At 35.4% G+C, this 18,796-nt stretch overlaps 1 long non-coding RNA gene across 1 annotated transcript in view; it reads right to left on the reverse strand.

Moving 5' to 3' along the window:
* Nucleotides 1-18,595, reverse strand: part of LOC124075524 (uncharacterized) — a 66,065-nt gene extending 47,470 nt beyond the window's left edge. The window contains exons 1-2 of the long non-coding RNA XR_006846087.2: nt 18,401-18,595; nt 13,463-13,594 (exon numbers count right to left, since the gene is read on the reverse strand). This is a non-coding gene — a long non-coding RNA (uncharacterized LOC124075524). The remainder of the gene's footprint in view (nt 1-13,462; nt 13,595-18,400) is intronic.
* Nucleotides 18,596-18,796: the final 201 nt, after the last annotated feature.

Raw genomic sequence — 18,796 nt, forward strand, 5'->3', positions numbered from 1 at the left:
ATATATATATATATATATATATATATATATGTAATTGAATTAAACTAAATTTGCCCAACAAATGAAGCAGTTGACAAAGTGAAGAGACAAACTTATGATGGCAAAAGAGATTTGGGAAGCACACATATTAGGGTTTTATATCCAAAACATATAAGGAGCCCAAACAACTTAACAGCATGAAAATAAATAACCTGATTAAAAATAAGGCAAGAGGGCTGGGGATGTGGCTCAAGTGGTAGCGCGCTCACCAGGCATGTGTGCGGCCCGGGTTCGATCCTCAGCACCACAAACAAAGATGCTGTGTCCGCCGAAAACTAAAAAATAAATATTAAAAAAATTTATCTCTCTCTCTCTCTCATTCTCTCTTTAAAAAAATAAGGCAAGAAGCTGAAAAGATATTTCTAAAATAATTATACATTTTGTCCAGGTATATGAAAAAATGCTCAATATCACTGTTCATCAAGGAAATAGGTGTCAAGACCACAGTGAGATATCACTTCACACCTGTTCGGATGACTATCATGGAAAGGGCAAGAGATGAAAAGTGTTGGTGAGGATGTGGAGAAAAGTGGATCCTGGCACACTGTTGTAAGAATGTCATTTGGTAGAGTCATTATGGAAAACGTGAAAATAAAATTGCCATACTATTCAGCAGTTTCACATGTGGGTATATATCCAAAGGAAAAAAAAAAAAAACAGCATGTCAGAGATATTGTACTCTCACAGTCAATGAAGGATTATTCACAAAAGCCAAGATATGGATCAACCTACCTGTCCACTGACAAAAGAATGGATAAATAAAATGTGATATGTATGCACAATGGAATGCTAGAAAGCTTCAAAAACTAATTTCTTTCATTTGCAGTCACTTGAGTGAACTGGGAGTATATTGTGTTGTGTGATATAAGCCAAGTACAGAGAGACAAATAAAATATGATCTCACTTATGCATGCAATCTACAAGAGCCAAACTCAAGGAAGCAGAAAGTAGAGTGGTGGTTAGCAGGCATGAAGGAGGGAGGAGGGAAATTGGATAGATGTTGGTCAAAGGGTACAGATTCCTGTTGGGAGAAAAACATTCAAAAGAAATACTTGTAATATAGTGATTATAGTTATTAACAGTGTATTACATTCCTTAAAATTGCTTAGGAGACTGAATGTTAAATGTTTTAACCTCAAAAAATGATGATAAAGTAAGGTAATGAATATGTTTCTTTTAGCCATTCCACAATGTGTATGTATGTCAAAATGCTATGGTGGACAACATAAATATATATAACTTTGTCAACTTCAAAATATTAAAATGAAATTATACATTGAACTGAGTTGAAAAATAAAATCTTCATTACACGAAAAACATTTTTTTTTTCAGATATCAACAAATGTACTCCTAAAAGGTTGCACCCATTTACATGCCACTCAAAATATATGAGGATGACATTTCTTTTAGTCATCATATTTTCACAATGATATTGTGAAACTAATAGTCACGTTGCAATATGCTAAAAGCATAAGGAAATCAACTTGCACAAGAACAGATTGGTAAGGCTGGATTACTGATTCTTATGGGAAAAAAGTAAAAGCCTACTAACTAATTTTCATTCAAGCATAAATGAATTCCAGCCCATCTTACTTAAACTTCTAGTGCATTTAATTATGTTTTTTCCCCTAATTGTGTGATTTTAGGCTGTATAGAGAACTATTAAATATAGTTCAAATTGAAAAAAAAAGGTAATTATCGGGTTTTTTTACTTATAGGGTGTAAGGCCCTATTACTTTAACATTATAACAGCTCCTTTCCTTAATCTCTCTTCATGCTTTTTTGGAAGATAAGTGTCCTAAGAAGATTAAAAGCAACTATGCATGATTCATATTGTACAGCAAATTAATTAACCATCTTTTTCTTCACAAATGCATTAGGAAAAAAAAAGCTCTGATGTATGTGTATGTTGGGGGACAGGGGCGATGAAGAGAAAAAGGACATTTTATTTTTATCTTTGTCTTCTTTGAGAGAGAGACTTGGGTTCACATTTTGAAGGACAGAAGGTGTTATATAGTCAGAGAAAGACCCATGGGGGATGATTAACTGCCTTAAGAATGACATTGAATTTCATAGGATGGAATTATCAAAATCATTCAGACAATGTCACTAGTTTCATGAATGCTTCTGGAACTCATTTTATTCCTCAGTTCTTTTTCTCTAAGTGGTACTTCTAATGCCTTTCTACATTTGGTTGGTGTAAAGAAGAACACATGATCAAGTAGTGTTCTTTCCATGACTTTTTTTAACCTGGACTACTAAGTGCATGCTTGTAAAGAAGCAAGAAGAGAGTCCAGAACTTTGAAGACCAAACACTGATCTGAATCATTCAAGAAGAGCTGAGCTTCAAAGAAACCAGAGCTAGTTTTTCTTCCTACCATTTTTCAATGGAGAGTGGAATCTCATAAGGATGATCATATCCACAAGATTTCAGTAAAGAATACTTGAGTGTAACAAAAGTAATTTTTGAAGCCCAGATCTGCATCATAAAATCTACTTGTTCTGAGTCACTGTTATATAAACATCCTAAACTCTCAAAAGTGGCATTGAAGGTGCCTTCATTTCATTAAAAATATTGGCAAGGACAACTTTGATGTTCTTCAGAAATATTTCAAACCACCATAATTAAGAATGAAAATTGTACATATATGAAGACATGAATTGGTGTCAACACACTTTATATACAACAAAGTTGTGAAAAATTGTGCTGTATACATGTAATAAGAATTGTAATGCATTCTGCTCTCATTTATTTTTTTTGAAATCAATTTAAAAGAGAGATTAAAAAAGAATGAAAATAAAGGGAAGAGGGAGAAAAGGCAACTCCCACAGAGTAAACCTTGGGAAATTCACCTTTGATGGATGATTTTGATTCCTTGTGGAAGGTTATTTTGGATTTTAGTTAGAAGGTTTATTTTTTCCTCTGCCTTATTCTATTAAGATAGTTTAATATTGAAGTCTTGGAAAATGCTTCACAAAGTCACCATCTATCTTTGAATAGTCATCTTCCATGAAACCACAAGTTTAAAGGAACAAAGTAATAAAAGTCTAGTTGTCTCAAGAAAAGTAGATTAGACTATTACTCCTTGGTGAATGTGATTTGCTAATTGATAGCGTGGCCTGCAAATCTTCATTTCATACATCATAAAATAGAACCTATAACATGGTGATTGACACTAATGACAAAACTCAAATCTAAATTGTGTGATATCTGAATTCAGGCTCTTCTAGACAAGGATTACAAAAATGCTACATTTCATTTGTAATTCTTCTCTACCTCTGAATATGTAGATGTCAAAATCCGTGTTTAGAATTCAGCATATAAAAATGTTCAACGGTGTTGAAGATGGTCTTTTGGATATTACATTATTGGTGGTATTTATATAACTAAATATTTTGCTCATATTTTATTGAGCATCATTTCTTTAACTCAAATGTGTTAGACTCCAAGCCTTCATAGGCATTTCACTAGACCCAGCACCTGAATGCTTTCCACCCACACTCTGATCACCCTTATGCCAGAGCTCTCTACTCTCTCCTTTCTTCATACAGTGCTGAAGGGTCATTTGCACCACCAATTAAATGATTCATGAAAATTATGCTTCAAATTACAATGAACTCTCTCTTATTTGCATTCTGTACTTGAAGGAATTAGAACATTTCTTCTTATGAAATATAGAGAAAACAAAAAAACAAAACATTGGAAGGTTGGGTGAATCTCTCTCTGTAAGGCAAAATTCATTTCTTTTTTTCTGCTTACAGAACATACAAAATTTTCTGCTTAGATGATATCTCATATTTTAATTTGTAGTGTTATCAATTATTTTATAATGAGTAACTTCTCAAATAAGATAATTTGACAAAATTTAGGGGAAAAACAACATTGATAAAACAAGTTTATCTTGTTTATATGGTCTTCTCAGTTTCTTTTCTATTATTTCCACCTGAAAACATATGACTGTCATTGAATTTCTCATATACATTTATGTCCACTGTACTTTTTCCAAATTAGAAGTAGTTTAAATGCCACAAATCATTTTTGAGGAAGATTAATTGTTTTCAAAAACATCTCTCCCTCATTTCATACCTGTGGCATTAGTACAGAATGAGATTTTCAATTTTCTTGTCTTTGTTTAGCCAGTCTAAAATACTTCTAATTATTCAATCACCTTATCAAGCAAACTTCCATTGCACTTAAAATTTTGATTGTATGCTTTGAAACAGTAAAATATGAGACTAATATATCAGCTAAGCTCAACACACAGAGAACTAATCCAGAAAGATTCTACCTATTATTATGAAATGTCTTATGTTATTAAGGTTAGAATTCTCAGCCTGATTTACACCAAGTTATAATCCTTCCTGGATACAAATTTGTGTCCCTGAAGGAAGGATAAAGAAGTGATAAACATATTTTTTCTTCATTGTCTAAAATTCAAATTTATGAGAACAGCATAATGGCAGAAAGAGATTTAGAAAATCATATAGCATGAGCAAATACAGAGGGAAAACTACCATTTCCAATTTTAGATGGAAGGTTTTAATGTCAGTTATTAGCAGTCCACTATGTAGACTAGACCTAATTTGGAAGGTAACAATCATCTTCTGAGAGTTAAATTTGACTGACTCATTCTGAGCATCTGCTGTCTTCTGGGAATTAGAGATGAAAGCAGTGTTTGCTCCCTTGTTCTGAGTGGCATCCCTGGTCCTTTTATAGCTCCATTCTAGTCACTGTGCATTCCTGGGTTAGGGTTTCTGGCTCTTGATGTCTCCAACCTGCCTTTTCCCCCATAATAAAACATGCAAGGTCATATGTCATTCTTTTTGTGTTATTTTATTGTTATGCTAAACAGGATAATTTAAATACCAAAAGGGGTTGATATTTTACTGCTCACATACAACACTTTGTGGTCAGTGCATAGGAACCTAAAGTCAGTAAAAGAACAAGGACAGTTAAACTTTTCCCTCTGAGAGCCCAGTCAAAAACAAAACAAAGAAAAGTCGTAAAACTAACATTCCTGACAAGGGTAGCATTTTCTTCAGAAGAGATGATTTGATTAGGTTATTTCTTGATTTCAGATAAGAGTGAATTTAAGGGTTTGAGTTTCAGGCACACTTACTGGTCAAAGGTAGACTGTCAGAAGAAGCAAATGAAGTGCTAGGCATAGTTTTAGGCAACTGCTGATTTTATCTATTAGTAAAATTCTTCCAAGTTTCTCTTGGTTTCTATTCTTTCGATAAGTGTCTAGAAAACGGTTTCCAGATTCATTCCAGTGCTCCGTGTTGCTGAAGCAAAACAAAACAAAACACCAACACTCAACTAATTCACTACCGGACTTCTTTTTAACTGCCTCAGTATAATTGAGGTCAGAATCAAGAAATATAGCTTCCCTGAGAAAGCCATGTCTTTCACTACAATCATGCATGCCTGGTTTGAGTCACAAAGTTGCTCTGTCTTTTCTACTAGAAAGATGTAGCAGAAGACCAGGAAAAACAGGGCATCAGGCTGTGGATCCTGATCCATGAACTCTGTAGCAAGATGACAACAAAGTTGTAGGACCAAACCTCAACCTTTCCATGTATCTCATTCAAGAACAGGCAGTCCTGAAACATCTTTGGACCCTATCCAGCATGGCAGCTGTGCCTCTCAAGGCTGCGATTGATGCTGGCAATGAAATTCTCGACAAGATATTTTCCTGCCATATGTTCTGGGAGTGCCCAGGGCATCAGGATTCCATGACAATGTAATTTAATGGTTTAAGAGTATCTTAACCATATTTCCTTGCAGAATCTTCATCTTGGGAGATGAGCACTGTATGAAATCTGCTTCTGAATTCTGGCCATTTACTTATTGAAACTAGTAATGACCTGCTTCTGTCCCAGGCACACTATCCTTCTAGGATTTTGGTATTCTTGAGTTAGTTCATTTCTTCATACTCTATGGCTTGACACATTAACAGCCTTTGTGAAAACACTGTGAAAGTGATGGAGAAAGGGAAGATTGTTTAGGAGTTTAATATACCTCTGTTTAAACTTTTTTTTAAAATTTAGTTTTTAGTTTTCAATGGATCTTTTTATTTATTTATAGGTGGTGCTCAGAATCGAACCCTGTGCTTTCTTTACACATACTAGGCAAGTGCTCTACCACTGAGCTATGACCTCAGCCCCTACCTCTGTTTAATCTTAAGGCAACTTAATTTTTCCCTGTTTATCCTTGAGAAGAATAAACCTATAATAACATACTTTATAATCACTGGCATTTTTGATATTTAATTGTTTTCTCTGATGTTATTTTTCATATCCAGACTGAAGCCAAGGGAGGGAGGGGGACTGACAGAGAGAGAGAGAGAGATGTGAAACAGCAGGGGAAGTAGGAGAGGAGAGAGAGACAGTTCTTGTTCCTCACTTTGCAAAAAATTTTAATTTTAAATCATCTCTATGGTTCTTAGTCTTATCTGCCTCTTTAGTTCTTAGGCCAGGTACAAAAATCTTTAGAGCCAGAAATACTGAAGTCACTCCCTGTATCTGCTTTATGTGTAACAGCAAATTAGACATAAGATTTTAGCAATCTATAAAACAGGTATCAGATCTAATCTCTTTTAGCAATTCCTACCTCTACTGCTTTAGCTGAGTTGTTCAACAGGTCCTGGCCACATGGAGTGGCTTTATACTAATGCTTCTTTTTTTTTTCTTTTTGTGGTGCTAGGGATTGAACCTAGGGTCTTGTGATTATGAGGCAAACACTCTACCAACTGAGCTATATCTCCAGCCCCCAATGCTTTCTTTTGAAATGCCTTATGAGATTTATTTCTTACTCTGTCAGCAGTTATTTTCCCAAGCTGATGATGAGCAAATCACTTTCCCTTTTAACCTCTAGTACCAACAGAACATCCCCTTCCTGGGGCATACAAAACAGGGCTCTATGGGGGAAACACATTCACCCATTGGGTTCCATTCACATTGGATTTATCACCATTTTCTGAATATCCCATATGTTACCATATCTTTGTGCCTTTGAGCAAATTTTTTGTTTGTTAGAATGTTTTTGCCACTTATCTGATTAATGAATGGGTTTCTTACATATTCAAGGCATGGCTCCTAAGTCACCTGTATCCTTTTGCCATTGACTTTTCCCTCTGTGTATCTACAATAGTTTGTTTGCTTCTGTTTGTTTTGTTTGTTCATATGTTCAACTTAATTGTCAGCCCCTGTGAGCCCTCCATGTTTGCCCAATAACAAAGCTACCTCCAGGAGACTCAGACTGGAAAGCTCAAGTACTAACTGAGAGATAAGATTAATTTGCACAATATGTTACATCAACTATTTAAATGATGACACATTGATAATGCAATAAATAATAATGCTATGGGAATTGGAAAATTAAAAGACTGGGTAGAATATTTGGGAAAACATTTATTATACAGTTGAAAATAAGTGAATAGAATTGCACTATATTTTCTGTGACCAAGATTTTCTATGTGTACTGAGTCCAAATAAAGGAAAATGAATTGAATAAATGACAAATTCCTACAGAAGTAGTGCTGAATATCATTATTTGCTCTACATTCACTCCAAGGAATAATATATAAAAAGATAAATTTAATAAGCATAATTAGATTAAAAATTAAGTTGAATATCATTCAGTACCAAAAATCAAAATAGAAATATAAGTTGATCAATAATATAAAGAGGCTTTGGGTTTGAACAGACTAATAAGAAAACACGCTGACATACATAGGATACTTCTTAATACTAAAAGCTACAATTTAGAATATTGTGGATACATATTGCCAAATAACATAGTGGCCCCTTCATAAAGCCAAAACTTCAAGCAATAGGGGAAAACATGGAAAGAGAGACATTATTAAGAAGAAAAACCTACTCCTTTTTTATGCAACACAGATTGTGTGGAAAAGATAATTTTAGACCTAGAAAACACAATGAATAAGGCATTATTCATTATATATTTAATATTAAACATCAAATTTTATACACAGATAATGGAGAAAACAACATTTTCTAGCACAATAAAACATTCATAAAATTGATCATATATTTTAAAAAAGTAAATCATTGACCAGACCAATAAAATAAAACTATTATAAGCAATACCTTAACTGCAAGATAATAAAACTGAAAGGTAAGATCAAAATAAACAAAAAGATCTTTCCACATAGAAATTTACAAAAACCTAAACAAACTACTCTTGATTGCCTGGGAAAACACAAGTAGAAATTTATATAGTTCCTTAAATGATGATATATCAATTTGTGATTTTCTTGCTTAAATGTATGATCATTTTTGTCATGTTTCACTATTTTAATTTCACACTTTGAAAAACACTATAGATGAAATACTGCTTTACTTTAGTTGTTAATAATGTGGTCCTTATTTTACATAATTAAATTTTGGGATCCCACTTAGCACATTACATTGGGGTCTTGTTGTTTAATTATGTTTCATTATATGATTAAACAATAACTTATCTATACTTCTACTGCTCAGGTATTTCTGACAAGGTTATTGTCAACATTCTTATGCAGGTCTTGTGCTTACAAGCCCTTGAGCTGCTGTTTTAGGAAATTTGTATCCTAAAATTTGCTACATATTGCCAAATTTCTTTCCAAATTGTTCTAATATAAATACCAGTTTGGCCAATAAAACAGAATTTCCCATTTTGCCACATTTTCACCCATACTTGGTAATAATTTCTTTAATTTTTCCAAATCTTGGGGTATGAATCGGTGATATCATTAGAGTGAGTAGTAGAAGCTGTATTTAAGAATAGTGACTCCAGGGCTGGGGTTGTAGCTCAGTGGTAGAGTGCTTGCTTCCTACATTCAAGGCACTGGATTCGATACTCAGCACCACATAAAAATAAATAAATAGAGATATTGTGTCCATATATCTGGGCAAAAAACTTAGTTTCTCTATCTGTAAATGTGGATAATAATCCTACTTAACTCATATAAGACTCACATGGGGATTAAATGAGTCAATATATGTAAAGTATTTAAAACGGTATCTGTTCTGTAGTAAGCTCATGCAGGACTTATCAGTGACAACTTATCCTAATAATTTTTGTAGTACAAGAAAATCCCTTATGTGCTTCAGTTTTTCATATCCTTTTAGTCTCTTTTAGTATGGAATACTTCATCTGATTTTTATTCTTTCATGACATTCCTATTTCTGAAGAATGCAGGTCAATTCTTTTTAAGACTGTTCATCAATATGGGAAAATATAATGCTTTCTCAGAGTTACATCCAGGTTGTGCATTACTTGTCCTTCTCAAAAAGGGTCATGTGACCCTCCAGGGAGTTCTGAAGCTGGGAAGGACTTTGAAAATTTCCTCAGCTGGATGGAGGGGGTTGTGTTTTTTACACACACATTCACCTCCCTTGCTGCCCTTTTGAACAGGCTGCCCCGCTCATGAATGTGACCTTAGGAAAGTTGACTGTTTTAAGCGAAGGGATGTTTCCAGAAGGGTATGACAGCTGAGTTTTTTCTATTGTGATACTCCAATAGCTGGACAGAAATTCCCTAGGTCTCGAAAGGAAAGCTGGAAGACACATTACGAATTTACTACATGGATAATGCAAGTTGAAGAATAATATGAACCATGTCAAGTCTTTAATAGAAGATCTTAAGGAAAATAATATTAAATTTTGTCTCAGGTACTTGTATATACAGTAATAGTATAAGATAATTGAGTTCAGATTTTTGGTCATATCTGGTAGGTGGAAAAGGGGAGGGTATCTATGAATTTCTGGCAATCCTTGTAGTGATTCTTTTAAAAATAAAAACAAATTAAGATATCTTAAAGTTGGATGAGAGCATTTGTGTTTCTGGTATTGTTCTGTTTATATCTGTAATGTTTCATAATAAAAATGTTACTGAGATCATAAAAATCATGTGAGCATTTCCTGGCCACAACAAATGATCCATGCTGAGTTTTAAATAACTTTGTTTTAATTACAAAAGGCATTTGTGCTTATGGTAAAAGATCAACTACACAGAATTACATCAGATGAGAAATAATAGCCCTTTTTACCCATACTCTGTATTCTCAATATACTTGCCCAGCTGAAATCATTCTTAAAAGTGTCTTATATTTATTTTTATAAATATTCTGCTGCTTTCTTCAATTAAAAAAAATGAATCATTTCATATATATGTTCTACAACCTACCTTTTAATTTTTTATTTAACAATAAATATTGGGTATGTTTCTTTTATCAGTATTTGAATACCTAATTTATTCTAATGTCAGTATAATATTCCATTGAATGACTTCGCTATTTTTTTTTAGTCACTTCCCAAATGATAGCTTTAAGGTGTCTTTACATGTTTCCTGTGAGGATGTATGGCAGGAGGAAATAATGCCCAAAGCTCTTAGAATCTTTTTTTTTAAGAGAGAGAGAGAGAGAGAGAGAGAGAGAAAATTTTAATATTTATTTTTTAGTTTTGGGTGGACACAACATCTTTGTTTATATGTGGTGCTGAGGATCGAACCCAGGCCGCATGCATGCCAGGTGAGCGCTCCACGGCTTGAGCCACATCCCCAGCCCCTCTTAGAATCTTTACCTCATGAATTATCATTTCTTCTTAAATATATTCTTCTCCCCTCATCTTATTTAACCTCATTAATATTCCTCACCATTTAAATTATGTATTCATATCTACAAAGAATTTAAGAATCACTCATTTGTGGGTTGTACTATGGAGATCAGCTCAAAGGTTGGTGATTTCAGGTGGGGGATGGGTAGAAACAAATGGACTGCCCTAAGAGATTCAAGTTTGTTTTAGAGTATCTTGAGTCTCTGAAGAATATTATTATTAGAGGCATTGTTGCAATTTAGAAATGAGCTGTCTCCCCAAAGCTCTTGTGAGGCAATATAAAAATTCTCAGAGATGAAATTATTAGATTATGAGAGTTGTAACTAATTACTGAATTAATCCACTGATGTGGATTAACTGGGTGATAACTGTAGGCAAATAGGGTGTGACTGGAAAAGGTAGGTCACTGGTGGAGTTCCATTGTGGTTTATATTTTTTCCCTGGTGAGTGGAGCTTTCTCTGCTTCTTTGTTGCCACATTGTGAGCTGCTTTCTTCCACCATGCCCCTCTGCCACAATGATCTGCATTTTTGGACTTAGAGCTATGGAGATAACCAACCATGAATTGAGATGTGTGAGACCTTGAGCCCCATATCAAGTTTTCCTCCTGTACATTGTTCTTATCAGGTCTTTTGGTCACGACAATGCAAAAGCTGAGTAAAACAGGCTTCTTCACAAAGAAGTCTGCATATTCACAGATCCCTTGGGTGTAGTGAGATCCATGTAAATAATTTACGATCATCCAGGTTTTCTTTTGCTGTAGAAGAAAATGTCTTCTTTTGTATCTTCCTATTTTAGGTCACCCTTGGTTTTAGTCAGCTTTTTTTTCACTGCTGTGACTAAAAGACCCACTCAGCACAATTGTAAAGGAAGAAAAGTTTATCAGGGCATTCATGGTTTCAGATGTCTCAGTCCAAAGGCAGAAGGCTCCATTTCTCTGGGCTCAAGGTGAAGCAGGACATCGTGGCTGAAGAGTATGGCAAAGGGAAACAGCTCACATGATGATCAGAAAGGAGAGATCTCCACTTACCAGATGCAAATATATACCCAAAGCCATACCCCCAATGGCCCCACCTCCTCCAGCCATAGCCCACTTGCCTTCAGATACCGGTTAATGCCTATCAGGGGATTTATTCACTAATTGGGTCATGACTTTCACAACTCAATCATTTCTCATCTGAACCTTCTTGCATTGTCTCACATGCGAGCTTTTTGGGGGACACCTCATATCCAAACAAAGTCCAAAGAGGCTGAACATATTAGCTGAAGTTTTACAACTAGTTTAATAGAAGAGCCAAGATCCAAGATCCCTGTTCAGCACCTCATTGTTTCTAATTTATTTAAGTTTTTGAAATCTGTAAGCTAGGAAACTTTCAAGATGGCTGTGGACTAATATTATTTTTCCATTGAAATGGGGAAAAGTAATTTATTAACTATTTTCATGTTAGTTTGTTCATGTCAGAGAGTTTCAAGCTATTAACATATTTGACTTCTTTCCTGAAAATTAAGGTTACACAGCAATTTGGAAAAGAAACTCAAAACCAATCTATTCACTCTCCAACTTTCACTGAGTAATTTTCAAACTTTAATAATAGTAAAAAAAAGGTAATATACTAGTTCCACTTTTAAGAAAAGTGCTAAAGTATAATTTATCAACTGCAACTTATTTTAAATATTTGTGGCCTATATTTTAATGAGGGACTACTAAGGGCAATGGCGTGAAGTAAATTTGCCCTGCTATTAGGGGAAAAAAATCACAGTAGTATAGAATTAAAACAATCCAATCATGTTGCCTTCTTGTGAATGAAACATATGGATTGAAAGCTAAGGAGGGATCCAAATATAGGACTTAAACCACACTAAATTATAGGTTTGGTTCATAAATTGCTGGTTGAGACTGTGATTACACAATAATAAGTGACAAACTGTGCTTAAGTCAGGAATTCATTCATTCTCTCTGCATCTTAAAGAGACCAGTGATCATGGGCACCACTGGTACCTGTTGGAAATAACTAGAATCTACCCTAATGACTTAGCACCAAGACAGAATTTGGATTTGTCCTGCTAATTCTAGAGCTGAGGATTGCTTTCACGATGCTATTCTGCCTATTTTTTGGATTAATTGCTTGTCATATTTGCTCATTTTTGATTAATCATCTGCCATATTTGTATTGTTTGCACTCTCTTTGGCAAAACTACTCAAATATCTTGCTGACTGAAATTGTGAATTCTCTGCTCTGTTTGACTTCCTATTTCATGTTATAATTATCTGTGAGGATGCATGGTACAGAACTTCCTTCAAACTGTCCTGTTTTCTAATTCGGAGGGTCTTTTTACTAAATTATCTACAGGTTATCTTACCAAATCATTACCCTTACAGTGAGTATGTGTGTGTGGAATGGTATGTAAGGACGTTTATCCTACCCATCTTCCCTGAGATATCACTGTGGTCTCATAAACATCTAGCTACAGCCAGGTCTTAGAAACTGGGTTTCACCAATGCCAATGCTGGGGCTGTAGCACTTGAGTCTTTCCTTCCCTTTTAATACATCATAAATTTTCAAGCCGTTCTTCAAGCTACTGGCATTATTTCCAATCTTGGGAATAGACTAGAGTAAACTTTTTACCTTCCACTCGTCATCATGTTAAAAGTAAGTCTGCAGTGCACACACATACAAGGTCTTGAGCAAAAAACACATAAGAAGCAGTATGAGTTGCTACTTCCCCGTGTTAGTCAGCTTTTCCTTGTGGTGAACAAAATGCTTGACAAGAACAACTTAGAGGAGGAAAAGTTAATTTTGGCTCACAGTTTCAGAAGTTTAGTCCATGGGTTGGCCAATGGCATTGCTCTGACCACAAGATGTGGCAGAAGGACATGGTGGAGGGGCACTGCTCTATTGTTCATGGTTGCCAGGAAGCACAGGAAGGAGGTGAAGGAGCTGCAGAAAAAATGAAACCTTACAGGATATGCCTCTAGTGACCCACCTTCTCCAGCTGCACCTAACCTGCTTACAGTTAACATCCAGTCAGCCCATTCGGACTAGGATGGATTGATTAGGTTACATCTCTCACAATCCAGTCACTTTATCACTGAACATTCTTGCATTAACACAGGATCTTTGGGGAATACTTCACATTCAAATAATAACATTCCCTTAGTGAGAACAACCAGAGACTTACCTCCACTGGGTAAGTCCCTGGCCATACTTACTCTTTCCATCCACTCGTAAGAAACAGATAGACTCAAGTTTCTCCTAAGAGAATGTCCAAGGCTGGGACATCATGGGAAATGTCTCCCATGCACACCAAGTATCAGTCCTCTTTCTTAACCTGGTGAGAAACTGCTGCTTTCTTTTTGACACTTTGTGGAGAGATTTCCTATGATTGATTGTAAAAAGTGGAAATATGTACCCAGTGCCACTAAAGTTACTTTGTGCTTCTGCTCAGATGTATTGATGTCATTCTGCTTGAGGTTCTACTTTTTCATCTCCAAAATCATTATAGTAAAAGCCAAAAACACTGTTCACAAAAGTGCTTTCTTGGTCAGTAGGTGGTATCAGTATTGTCCTCTGGCCCAGTACTCAAATCTCAGTCACACCATATTATGACGATCACCACCATCACTGGAACTGCACATGGTGTCTTGCGTTCTCAGGCTTATATAGAATTTATTCAAAAAACTCATTTTACTTATGTCTGGAGAATCCATTTGAAACATACCAGATATTTCCTTTTACAATTAGGATCAGAATCATTAGGGTTAGTCTTGTCAGGTTGTTCCTTCAGTGCCTCTCTAATACCTAGCAGAAGACCTGGCTGGCCTATGGTAGCTCATCAGTACATAGATAATTTTTTAGCATAAAAATTAAATTATCTTTTAGAAGGACTTTCCCATGCAGTTCTCAGATTTATTATACTTTGATAGACTGCTACTTACGCCTTCTAGTTAAAATTGCTCTTTTATTTAGAGGTTCATCTTTTGTTTTCAATTCAAACTTCAGTACAGAGTTTTTCTCAAAGGGCAGTACACTAGCAGGCTGTCCCTGCAGTTCCTCAGACATAATTGTATTTTTGTTTAGAAAGTGTTCAGTTTTATCTTCTTGAAGTTTGAAATTCCATCTTAACTCATGTGTCCCTGGCACACATAAATTGGCTAAATAAATACATATATTTTAAATTGTGTGTATACATGTCTGTGTTTTGTGTGTGTGTGTGTGTGTGTGGGTATGCACACACACACACACTGTTCTGAAGTAGGACACGGAGAAGGAAAGAAACCCATTGAATAATAAAAAATATATTCATAGCCCAGCAGCAAGAACGTTTGACTGGAGAATTATGTAACTAGATTACAGATATATAAGAAGTTTAAACCTCAATTTTCCATACATACAGAATGAAAAAGTAAGATTTAAAAACCTGAATGACTGTAGTGACCTCTCATTGATCTTCCTGACTCCTGCATCATCTTTGGGAAAGCTCTCTTCTCTATTTTTAGGATGCTATTTCTTACATGCATATCTCTCTTGGCTTCTACCTTCATCAATGCACTTCAGGGTTAAATTCTTAGCTTAAAATCTTCTTGTCTCCACTTTGCTTTCTCGTTCCTGTCTCCATATGTGGCTGTGGCCATTAGGTTATGATTTCCTAACTCCTGCTTAGCCCTTTCATAGTTTAGCATTTGCACATGCTACCTCCCTGCCTGGAATGCCTTTCTGTTCCTTACCAGCCAGCTTCTGCCAGTTACTTAAACACTTTTAAGACTCCATTTTGTTTTCCCTTCAAAATATACTTCATTTTATTCTCCTACACTAAAAAACTAGTTAGCTGTTCCATTCCTACACTCCTGTGGAACAACATGTTTATCTTTTCACAGATTATCAAAGATCATATTATTTCACATGGAACCATGTGAAATTACTAATTTTGGATAATTTTTACTGAAAAAATAACAGATGACTATTTTATGTTTTAAAAGAAGCCTGAATTTATTGGTTTGATTTATACTCAATCCCTTTCATTTATTGGCTAGGATATCCTATTTCATCTAAAGATTTAAGCCCCTGGAGCTTAAGGAGAAGGTTTAGAGTAGAAAAATACAGACTACTGAGTCGAGGTAGGCAAAAGCACCTTCATGGTTTTCCCTCCTTCCTGCCCTAAAAGAGTCTTCAGCAAAGGCACCTGAGGGAGATAATTAGGAAAGAGAGTGCCTGGGTTAGGAATATCATTATGCCCACGAGCTTGGCTAGCTGTGGTGGTCTCAGTCCTTGACCACAACTTTGTGTAGAGATGGCCATGCACTGGCTTTTGTACCAAGTCTGGCATGAGAAGGCATTTTCCCACCCTAAGACCTGACAAGGAAAGCCTTTCTCAGGCTTGAAAAATCACACATAGGTTTTTAATAAGTAGATGGGCTCCTCAACTCTGTTAGGTTCATTTCAGTCACCTTTTGAACAACACCTTCTAAGGTTGGTTTCGGAAGAATCCCTGTTTTGTGTTTGGCTCATGTCTTGTCCATCTTTTCTCCATGAAAGCTGGGAATGTGATCAATTCTTCTTGTGCTGTCACTAGCACAGGGAGCCAGCAAGTCTTTCATAGTTATCCTCTTTTATTCATGGGGCCTCTGGAGTTCCCAGCTAGGATTTTGTGTGATCCCATGAGAACGTTCACCTTTGCATCTAACAAGTGGAAAGCATTCATTCCCTTTGCTGTTCCCCACAAGAAAGGATATTATGCTGTAATGTTTAATGTAAATTGCCAACTTGATTGGATTAGGATGCCGAAAGGATTAAGAGGATTATGGGAGTGTAGAGGAGGGTGTGTCTAGGAATGATTGGCATGTGGGATAGCAAACTGAAATGGAGACCCTCCCTAAGAGTGGCAGCACCATCCAATAGGATTATGGTTTGGATGGAATAGGTGGAGGAACAAGGAAGCAGCACTAGATGCAAGCTCATTTTTCTTGAATGGGTTCTTGATTTGGGCTGCTTCTGAGGATGTCAGACTTTGGCTGCTTCTTCACACTTCCAAAGCAGATTCTCCAGAAGTCTTTAGTCTGGGACTAGGTTAGCACTGTTGATCTTTCTTGTTCTGGGGCTTTAGCTTCATGGACTTTGCAGCTACTGGTTCTTCCAGCTCTCCGTCTGCAGACAGCTAATGTGGACGATCTTGCTTCTGGTCGTGTAAGTCAATGTAGTAAGTCCCCCTTTTATAATTATGTTTCCTGTTGATTCTGGTCCTCTAGAGAACTCTAATACATATGCCATCATATTAAAAGTTTTTCTAAGACATTATTTTTCTAAGCCCCATCAACTTCAACAATTTCTATAACTCTGAGATGACCATAAATATAAGGATTATCAAAAACACTTTGTCTTGTAAAAATCTTGTGTAGTTGTTTTTACCCATACTTTTTGAATATGGGAATGTTTACTGTGCATTATATTTTGTTCAGCCTTTTGGAAAACTAGCCAAAGTGGAGTCAAAGTATAAGCATTCCATTATAGTTAAAATACTGCTTAGAAGGAACTAATGTCATTAATACATCCTGATTTTAAACTTGAGAAAAATAAGGCCCAAAAGAAGTAAAATAACATTTAATTGATATTATTCATTTTATCATAGTATTGGAAACTTAATTATTTTATTTAATTCTTATAACCATTTTCATAACAGTTTCACTAATAGTATGATTTGACAGAGAATAAATAATGACTTTAATCTAATTTACTGTTAGGATTATATAAAATAGAATAAATAAAGTCACTGGCAGGGGAATGATCACTTGTGGATTCACAGAAAGTATAAGAACCATCCTTCTCATACCACTTTTCTCCATATTCCTTCTCTAAAACCACACATATCTCAAAGCATTTCTAATAAAATATAAAGTCACTTAACTATTTTTCATTTGAAATTAGGATTAATGTTAACACTTCCCTTGTTCTATTGTATGTCCTAGAAAAGGAAGAACATATCTGGGGTGGGAGAGTGGGGATTGTTTTGTCTGAATGTAAGAGAAGAGGAAATTTCACAAAACAAACACAATAAAGATTAAAAAAAATTAAAAGATGAATGCCTGGAATAGAGACACCAATGGTTCTGAAGGAAAAGATCTTAGTGCAGTGATGAAATCTATAAATTGATGGAGAGATTGTTTCTCTCAAATAATTAATGATTAATCTACGAGCAAGTCTTACTTGGTAAATAAATGACCTGGGTAAGCATTAAATTGGGCAGCTAGACCTCTAAAAACACAGATAAAATTTTTTAAAAATGAAAAAATCATACATGATAGCTGAATAATCACAGTGCCTGGAAGTCAAATGCATAATTTCTTGAGTAGATGACTTATATGCACCACAAGCACATGCCTTAGATCAGTAAGTAGGAGCAAATTGGATTTCTTGATTATTGAGTATACACACACACACACACACACACACACCCTCTGATCGGAACAAGAAGATCATTTTTGGCTCTGTTATTCTCACTGTTGACCTGTGGAGAAAGGATTTTGTGAGAATTACTGCCCACTGGGAAATTTCAGGTTTATAAAATATCTGGCGATCATCTCAAGAGAAAGATGCTATTCCAAAGTGAAATTAATTCTGAAGGTCCTACCTTCCTCCCCAGATATAATTAGGCACATCAGGAAGCACTAGTTGTATCTTTCTGAAATGCCAATTTCTCTATCAAGTCTTGATCAAATACCTACTATTAGTCACTATAACAGTAAACTATACCTGACTTGTTTGTCTTCTGACATCCTCCATAAAATAGCTTGCTAGTTCTGATGAAGCTGTATTTCCATATAATCATTTTTTTCTTTGTTCCATTTAGAGGTTCAATTTTATCAATGGTGACAGGACTAATGGAGTCCAAATTTTTATTTGAGAATCAATTATTTGTCTAACTATGGTTCCAGGCATAGTTTTTCACATGAGAGCAGTGGTGGGGAGAAATAAATCTGCACTTGATTTGAAAGGCACTGGGCTTTGAACTTTGGGCAGTACTACAGAGAATTTGCTTGGCTTTGAACTTGATTTCAAATTGCAAAATCCCCATAGTCACCTCAGAAGTGAATATTTAAGAACAGGAGTTCTGCTCTGAGAGGCCAGTCTTCAAAACTCTAATCTGCT

Source organism: Marmota monax, unplaced genomic scaffold, assembly GCF_021218885.2.
Source record: "Marmota monax isolate L192 unplaced genomic scaffold, Marmota_monax_Labrador192_F-V1.1 WCK01_AAM20220418_F8-fsc00391, whole genome shotgun sequence".
NCBI lineage: Eukaryota > Metazoa > Chordata > Mammalia > Rodentia > Sciuridae > Marmota > Marmota monax.